The following is an 8,358-nucleotide window of genomic DNA, read 5'->3' on the forward strand; positions in this document are numbered from 1 at the left end:
CAGAGTGGCACTAGGTAACCATAACAGATGGTATCCCATTATTGTTTTGATTTGCATATCTCTGATGGCTAATGATCATGAGCATTTCTTCATGTATTTGCTGGCCACCTGAATATCTTCTTTGGTGAAGTATCTATTCATGTCTTCTGCCCATGTTGTTATTGGATTGTTAATTGGTTTTGTTGAGGTGTTGGAGTTTTCTATAAATTTTAGAGATAAGTCCCTTGTCAGATATGTCTTTGTTGAATATTTTTTCCCAATCTGTAGGTTCTCTTTTGACTCTTTTGGAGAAGTTTTTGGAAGCACATAAAAATTTAATTTTTAGAAGGTTCCATTCATTTAGTTTATCTTCAGCTGTTTGTGCATTTTAGGTTATGCTTGACAGTCTATGTATGCCATAAATTAAGACCCCTAAATTTGCCCATATTTTTTTCCTTGAGGAACTTTATTGTTATAGGTTTCACATTTAAGTCTTCAATCTATTTGGAGTTAGTTTTTGTGTATGGTGTGAGCTACAGATCTTGTTTCATTTTTCTACAGATAGGTATCTAGTTTTGCCAACACCATTTGTTAAAGAGACTACCTCTTGCCTTTTTAATGGATTTCAGGCCTTTGTCAAAATCAGGTGACCATAGGTCACTGGATCTATTTCTGAGTTCTCAATTCTGTTTCACTGGTCTATGTGTCTGTTGTTGTACCAGTAGCAGACTCTTTTGACTACAGTGGCTTTATAGTAGTAGGTTTTGAGATCTGGGAGTGTGAAACCTCTTACTTTGTTGATTTTCTTCAATAGTGCTTTGCTTATTTGAAGTTTCTTTCATTTCCATATAAAATTAATGATTTTTTTTCCATATATTTAAAGAATGCTGATGGGATCTGGATAGGGATTTCATTGAATGTGTAGATTACTTTGTGTAGAATTGACATGTTCACAATGTCATCTTCCTATCCACAGGCATAATAATATTGGTTCTTGATCATATGTTACCTTCTGAAATTGTTGAACATCAAACAAGTCTTTTTGGTACAGTGACTCTGTATCCCTTCCTTCTTCTTTTGATGGTTCCTGTATCATTCAATATCCCCTCCCCACCCCATAGAATTCTTCAATATTGCAACTCAAGGCTTGAATTTTTCCTTAAGTTGTTTTAGCAGGGCAAATCCCAACTCTGTTATCCCATTCCCCCCTTTTTTTTTTTTTTTTTTTTTGGTAACTCCAGGTCTTTGTACATTTCATTAAAATACTTTACTTTGTCTTCTCAAGCCTCCCTTTGAAATTCTCTGTTCATCTCTCTTATTTTGTCATGTCTTCCATTCACTTTACGTTCAAGAGGAAGTTTCAGTCTCTTCTGACAACAATTTTGGTCCTTTCTTCCTCTCCTGTCTTTTGAATGACACTTTGCTTTTTTCATGTATGATGTTCTTGATGTTATCCCACGACTCATCTGGTCTTCAGTCATTGGTGTTCAATGCATCAAATCTGTTCATCATGTGGTCTCTAAATTCATATAGGATGTAATCAAGGCCATACTTTGGTTCTCATGGACTTGTTCTAATTATCTGCAGCTTCAACTTGAACTTACATGTGAGCATTGATGGTTTGTTCCACATTCAGCTTCTGGCTTTATTTTGACTGATATTGAGCTTCTCTATCACCTCTTTCCACAGATATGATCAATCTGATTCCTGTGTATCGTGTCTGGTGAGGTCCATGTATATAGCTGCTGTATATGTGGGTGAAAAAAAAAATTATTTGCAATGAATATGTCATGGGTCTTGCAGAATTCTACATGAGATCTCCAGCATCATTTCTATCATCCTTGCCACATTTTCTGGCTACCGATGCTCCTTCTTGTTTCCATATTTCACATTCCAATCTCTAGTAATAATCAATACAACTTAATTGTATGTTTAGTCAATTTCAGACTACAGAAATTGATAAAAAATCTTCAATTTCTTCAGCTTTGGCTTTAGTGGTTGGTGGATAGATTTGAATAATAGTATTAACTGCTGTTCCTTGTAGGTGTATGGACATCATCCTATCATTTACAGCATTGTACTTCAGGATATATCTGGAAACATTCTTTTTGACATGGATATGATGTCGTTCCCCTTCAATTTGTCATTCCTGGAATAGTAGACCATGTGATTGTCTCATTCAAAATGGCCAATACCAGTCCATTTCAGCTCACTAATGCCTAGTATATCAATCTTTATGTGTCCCATTTCATTTTTGACAATTTCAAATACTTCTAGATTCATACTTCATACAATCTATGCTCTGATTATTGATGAATATTTCATTGCTATTCATAAAATTTCTAGCAATTTATCAGACAGCATTTCAGAGGTAGGCATAAGGTTTTCAGTGACATTTTTTTCAGAAGTGGATGGCCTCATCCCTTCCAGTTTATCTTAGTCTGGAAGCTCCCCTAAAAGCTTTTCACCATGCGTGACCCTGCTGGTATTCAAAATACCAGTGGCAGAGCTTCCAGCCTAATAGTAACATGTAACATGTATGACAGACAGAGAACTGGGTAAGAGAATTAAGGTGGAAATTAACACACTTAGTCAGGTCACAGCCTTTGTCCAATGTAAGGCAAATTCCCTAGGCATATGGGCTGCATAATTTTTTATATTACAATAAATGAAAGAAGAGAGAAGTGTACAAAGAAAGACCTCAGTGCCACTAGCAAAGAAAACCTAAGAGTAGAACATATTATTTGGATTCTTGGTCCCTGTCCTGTGACCCTCCTACATCCAGAGGAAGATTGACACCAAGACATATGAAGTTCTCCAAGGAATTTCAAGCCCACAGATTTTAAATGGGGACAAAGACCATCCCCAAGAGCCAACAGAGAGAGAAAGACTTCTCTTAGAGTTGAGAGACTGTATTAAAAATTCTAGCCTTCTAAATTGTGAGAACGCCACTTATGTGTCAGTTTATTGTACTGTGGCAGCTTTTGTATTGCTATGATGCTGGGAGTTATGCCATTGGTGTTAAAATAATAGCAACGTCACCCATGGTGGAGAGGTTTCAGCAGAAATAACACAAACTCAGAGGAAGGACATGACGGACCACTTCTGAATAAATTGGCCACTGAAAACCTGATGAATTGCGGTGAAGCATTGCCTGATACAGTGCTGGAAGATGAGCCCAGCACTTTTGGAAGGTACTCAAACTATGACTGGGAAATAAATGCCTCTTAAAAGTACAGTTGACTTTAATGAAATGGATGAAAAAAAGCTTTTGAGACATTCATTTGCTAATGTGCCCTGAGTCAAAATGAGAAGAAACAGCCTGAAAACTTCCGTTCATAATTAGAATGTGAAATGTATAGAGTATGAATCTAGGAAAATTGGAAGCTGTGAAAAATGAAATGGAGCACATAAAGGTCTATATGCTAGGAATTGCTGCTGTTAGCTGCTGTTGAGTAGGCTCAAATTCATAGGAAGCCTATGCCCCACAAAACAAAACACTGCCCAGTCCTGCACCATCTTCATACTAGTTGCTGGGCATGGGTCCATCATTGCAGCCACTGAGTCAGTCCATCTCTGTGAGACGATTCCCCTTTTCTGCTGACTCTTTACTTTGCAGAGCATGATATTCTTCTACAGGGCTCCAGGGACTGGTCCCTTTGGACAGCATGACAAAAGTACCTAAGACAAAGTCTGGTCATTCTTATTTCTAAGGAGCATTCAGGCTGCCCTTCTTCCAAGAAAAATTTGCTCATTCTTCTGGAAGTCCATGGTACTTTCAGTATTCATTCAGAAGCATCAGTGCTTCTTCAATCATCTTTGTTCATTGTCCAGCTTTCACATGCATGAGCGTATTGATAACACCTTAGTCTTCAAAGTGACATCATTTTCTTCAACAATTTAAAGAGATCTTTTGTGGCAGATTTATGCAGTTCACTATCTCATTTGATTTCTTGAGTGCTGCTTCTATGGGCATTGATTGTGGATCCAAGTAAAATGAAATCCCTGACAACCTCAATCTTTTCTCTATTTATTGTGATGCTGCTTATTGGTTCAGTTGTAAGGATTAGTATTTTCTTAATATTGAGGTGTAGTCCATATGAAAGGCTAAGGTCTTTGATCTTTATCAGAAATTAATTCAAGTCCTCTGCACTTTCAGTAAGCAGGGTTCTGTCATCTGAGAAAATAATATGAGAAGCTGGACTATACAAAGAACAGCATGGCATCAGGGTTAGAGTCAGTCTCATTAAAAACTTGTGATATGCAAATGACACAACCATGCTTGCTGAACATGCAGAGGACTTGATGTCCTTACAGGTGAAGATTAAATACTACAGCTTCCAGTATAGATTATACCTCAACATAAAGAAACAAAAATCCTCAAAACTGGACCAATACGGAATATCATGATAAGTGGAGAAAAGATTGCAGTTGTCAAGGATTTCATTTTACTTGAATCCATAATCAATGCCCATTAAAGCAGCACTCAAGAAATCAAATGACATATTGCACTAAGATAACCTACTGCCAAATACATCTTCAAAGTATTAAAGAGGAAATATGTCATTTTTGAAGACTAAAGTGCTTTTGACACAGTCACTATCTTTTCAACCACCACATATCCATATGAAGGTTGGACAATGAATTTGGAAGACTGCAAGAGAATTATTGTATTCAAATTATTGTGTTGGGGAAGAATATTCAATGTACAGTGGACTTCCAGAGGAATCAACATATCTGTCTTGGAATAAGTACAACTGGAATTCCCCTTAGAAGTGAGATTAGCCAGATTTCCTCTCTCATACTTTGGTCATGATTTTAGGTGGGACCAGTCTCTGGAAAAGGATATCGTGTTTGGTAAAGTAGAGAGACAATGAGAAAGAGGAAGGCCATTATTGAGATGGATTGACACAGTTGTGTCAATAATGTGCTCAGGTATTGTTGTTGTTGTTGTTTGCCGTCGAGTAGGCCCTGACTCATAGCGACCCCTCCTTGGGTTTCCGAGGCAGTATCACTACGGAAGTAAGATTGCCCAACCTTCCTTCCGAGGAGTGGCTGGTGGGTTTGAACCCCCAGCCTTCTGGTGAGCAGTCAAGTGCCTTAGACACTATGCTACCAGAGCTATGCTCAGGTATAGCAATGACTATAAAGATGGCACAGGAGGAGGCAATGTTTCATTCTGTTGTATGGGTATGAGTCGAAACTCACTAGATGGCTCCTAACCATAACAACATAAAACCTATAAGCAAATAAATTTCTGGTTTTTAAAGCCATCCACTTGTGGTACACAAACAATACATAAATCAGACAATTGATAAACATCTCTTGAGAAGTAGTGCAAGTCATTACTAAGATATGTTAAGAGACATCCTTGTTACATACTATTCCCCTCAAACTTACCTTTATTCTTTGATTTTTTTTTTTTGTTGGTTGCTTCAAAGTATCAAATCTGAAATACATTCTTTTCTACTAGCCTGTCTACTCTTTTAATCAGTGTAACTGTTATTATAGGGCTTGCTAAATTTATTATGTACTGTGCTTCTCTCTGCCACCCTAGAGACATCTCACCATTTGACAAATCATGTATTTAGAAAAAAACTTGTTTGCTAAGGAAAATGAAGTTTAGTTCTGGGATCAGACATTTTGAAATGCCAAGTTGTTCCTCTAACTTGGCCCTGAGTTTGTAATGCCTAATGAGAAACAACTCACCCTAGAGGTGGAATCCAAAACGATTAAAAGGTAATACCTGAAGGTGCCTCTAGTAATAAAGCTGGTGCCTGGAGTCCTGAAAATTCAGAGAGCAGCAATAGTAAATCCTTGCAGAGATGAGTAACTTCTTTGTAGGTTACCTGTGTCCACTAGTGATGGATTTATCAAAAAAGGAAAGAATATATAAGTGAACCCCAAAACCAAGGTACCAGGCCTGACTAAAACAGCTGCCCCAGATCTAAATTAAACTCCATTTTAAATCAAACTGCAGCTTGGCCTAAAATCTCTGCTTCTGCTGCTTTGAAGAGACAATTTAGCTTCTTGTAAAAGTTTAACTGCTTTTAACCCAAAGGGAGCAAATGTCAAGACTTCAGCTGTGTAAGGTACTGTTTGTTAAAAGATGTTTGCCAAAATGTTTATGTGGCTTGATCCAAGAAGAATGCCTTTGCCAACATGTTCCAGGAGGTTGAAAAATAGAAATAATAGGAAGGATTGTAGTTTAACAAGCCCTGTGTAAAACTCCTCTCTTCTAGCAGTTTGGAACACTAGAGGACCTTGTCCAGATGCTAAAGTTCTTCTTGATTCCACAATCTCTCTACCTTTCAGTCAAACTCTTTACTTTCACTACTTTCAAAGTACAAGACTGGTTTTTTGCTATGGTAGCTTTTTTCTGTATTAATATGTTTTAGCCTTGATGTATTTTATCTTTGTCACTATAAAAATTTATGTGTTCCTTAGTGCCATAAAGACAGCAGAGATCAACTAGAATATAGACCAGATTTATAGTAGTCTTTTGGTATGTTTAAGTATGTCAATGGAAGCCATCTTTCTGTATATAAAACTTATTACTTTCCTGATTAAGGATTTTTTTTTTTAGAAATCACTTTATATTAATTAAAAAAAACTAAAATAAAATCCAATTTTGATATGATATTCCATAAATCCACTATAAAATGTTTATTTCCAAGTGTTTAGCATTTTGAGTTTTATAAAATTTATGAAATTTAGACTAAAATAATTCATTGCAACATACATGAGGTATATTATAACCCGATGATACTTATTTCCTTACAGAGCAACAGAGCATGCAATTGGCTGTGTGTTTTAACTTGATGGAAATATTATTTTACATAATGTTGTATTTGTGTGCATTGTGAGATCTAATATATTCTATCATAAATGATTTCACTTCACGGAGAGTAATTAAACCCTAGAGTTTAAATAAATGCTGATTTCATCTTTCCAACTCCAGGTAGAAATCTGTACATGGAACTTTTTCTCTTCACTCTTGTCCCCAGAACATCAAAAATCTATTATCTTGCTCTATTTTCCAAAATTAGTTATCTAGATACATAACTTTGTAAAGTTATATTATACTTGGTGAGTGTATGTGTGTATGTGTATGTGTGTGTGTGTTTCCAGGTGTGTGAATTGTTGATCTTTGAACAACACAGGATTGAACTGTACAGATCCACTTATAAGTGGATTTTTTACCTTACATGTATTGGAAATTTTTATATACTTGTAGCAATTAAAAAATCACAAAGACAAACCACATAGCTGAGAAATACTGAAAGAAATTATGAAAAAGTTGGGTATGCCATGATTGCATAAAACTTATGCAGATACTAGTTTGTTTTATCATTTACTATCATAAAATATATAAAAATCTGTTATTAAAAAAATAAAATTTATTAAAACTTTGTCGTTATTGTTATGTGCTGTTGAGTCAGACCCGACTCATAGCGACCCCTCCTTGGGTTTCCAAGGCAGTATCATTACGGAAGTAGATTGCCCCATCTTCCTTCTGAGGAGTGGCTGGTGGGTTTGAACCACCAGACTTCTGGTTAGCAGTCAAGTGCCTTTAGGCACTATGCTAGCAGAGCTTCTAATAGTTACAGGCCATGCATAGCACCACATGCAGTGGAGAGAAATGTAAAATAAATAAATAAAGGTGAGGTGTTAAATCATGACACCATAAAATTAAGTGTAGTACATACTGTACTACTGTAACAACTTCATAGCTATTTCCTTTTGCTATTTCAGTGAGCTTAAATGTGAGTATCTGCTTAAAATGTAATATGATACTGATCATCTCTGCATGAGCAGTTTTCATCTGTAGTAAATTGTGTATTGTAGTAAACAGTGATCTCTCAGTTCTCGCATATTTTTCATTGTGTTTAGTACAATACCATAAACCTTGAGTAACACCATGGGACCTGTAGGAAGCACCACTAGTGATGCTGGAAGTGCTCCCAGGAAGCAGAGAAAAGCCATGGCATTACAAGAAACAGTTGAATTGGTTGATATATACTATAGATTGAGGTCTGCTGCTGCAGTTGCCCACCGTTTCAAGATAAATGAATTCAGCATAAGGACCATTTATGAAAAAGAAATTTGTGAAGTAATCACTGTAGCTATGCATACTTACTTATTCACTGCTGTGGAGTTGACTCTTCTGCTTGGGTTTCCGGGGCGATATCTCTGTAGAAGTAGATTACCCAACATTCTTTCTGAGGAGTGGCTGGTGGGTTTGAACTGCCAGCCTTCTGGTTAGCAAGTGCCAAAACTTTGAATTTTTTGCAAAATATCTTTTTAGCTTGTAATGAAAATGCAGCTTTTATGTGGGTGCACAATTGTTACAATAAAGTCTTACCTACAGACTAACAT

This window comes from Orycteropus afer, unplaced genomic scaffold (assembly GCF_000298275.1).
Source record: "Orycteropus afer afer isolate SDZICR_OR568_19922 unplaced genomic scaffold, OryAfe1.0 scaffold00636, whole genome shotgun sequence".
NCBI lineage: Eukaryota > Metazoa > Chordata > Mammalia > Tubulidentata > Orycteropodidae > Orycteropus > Orycteropus afer.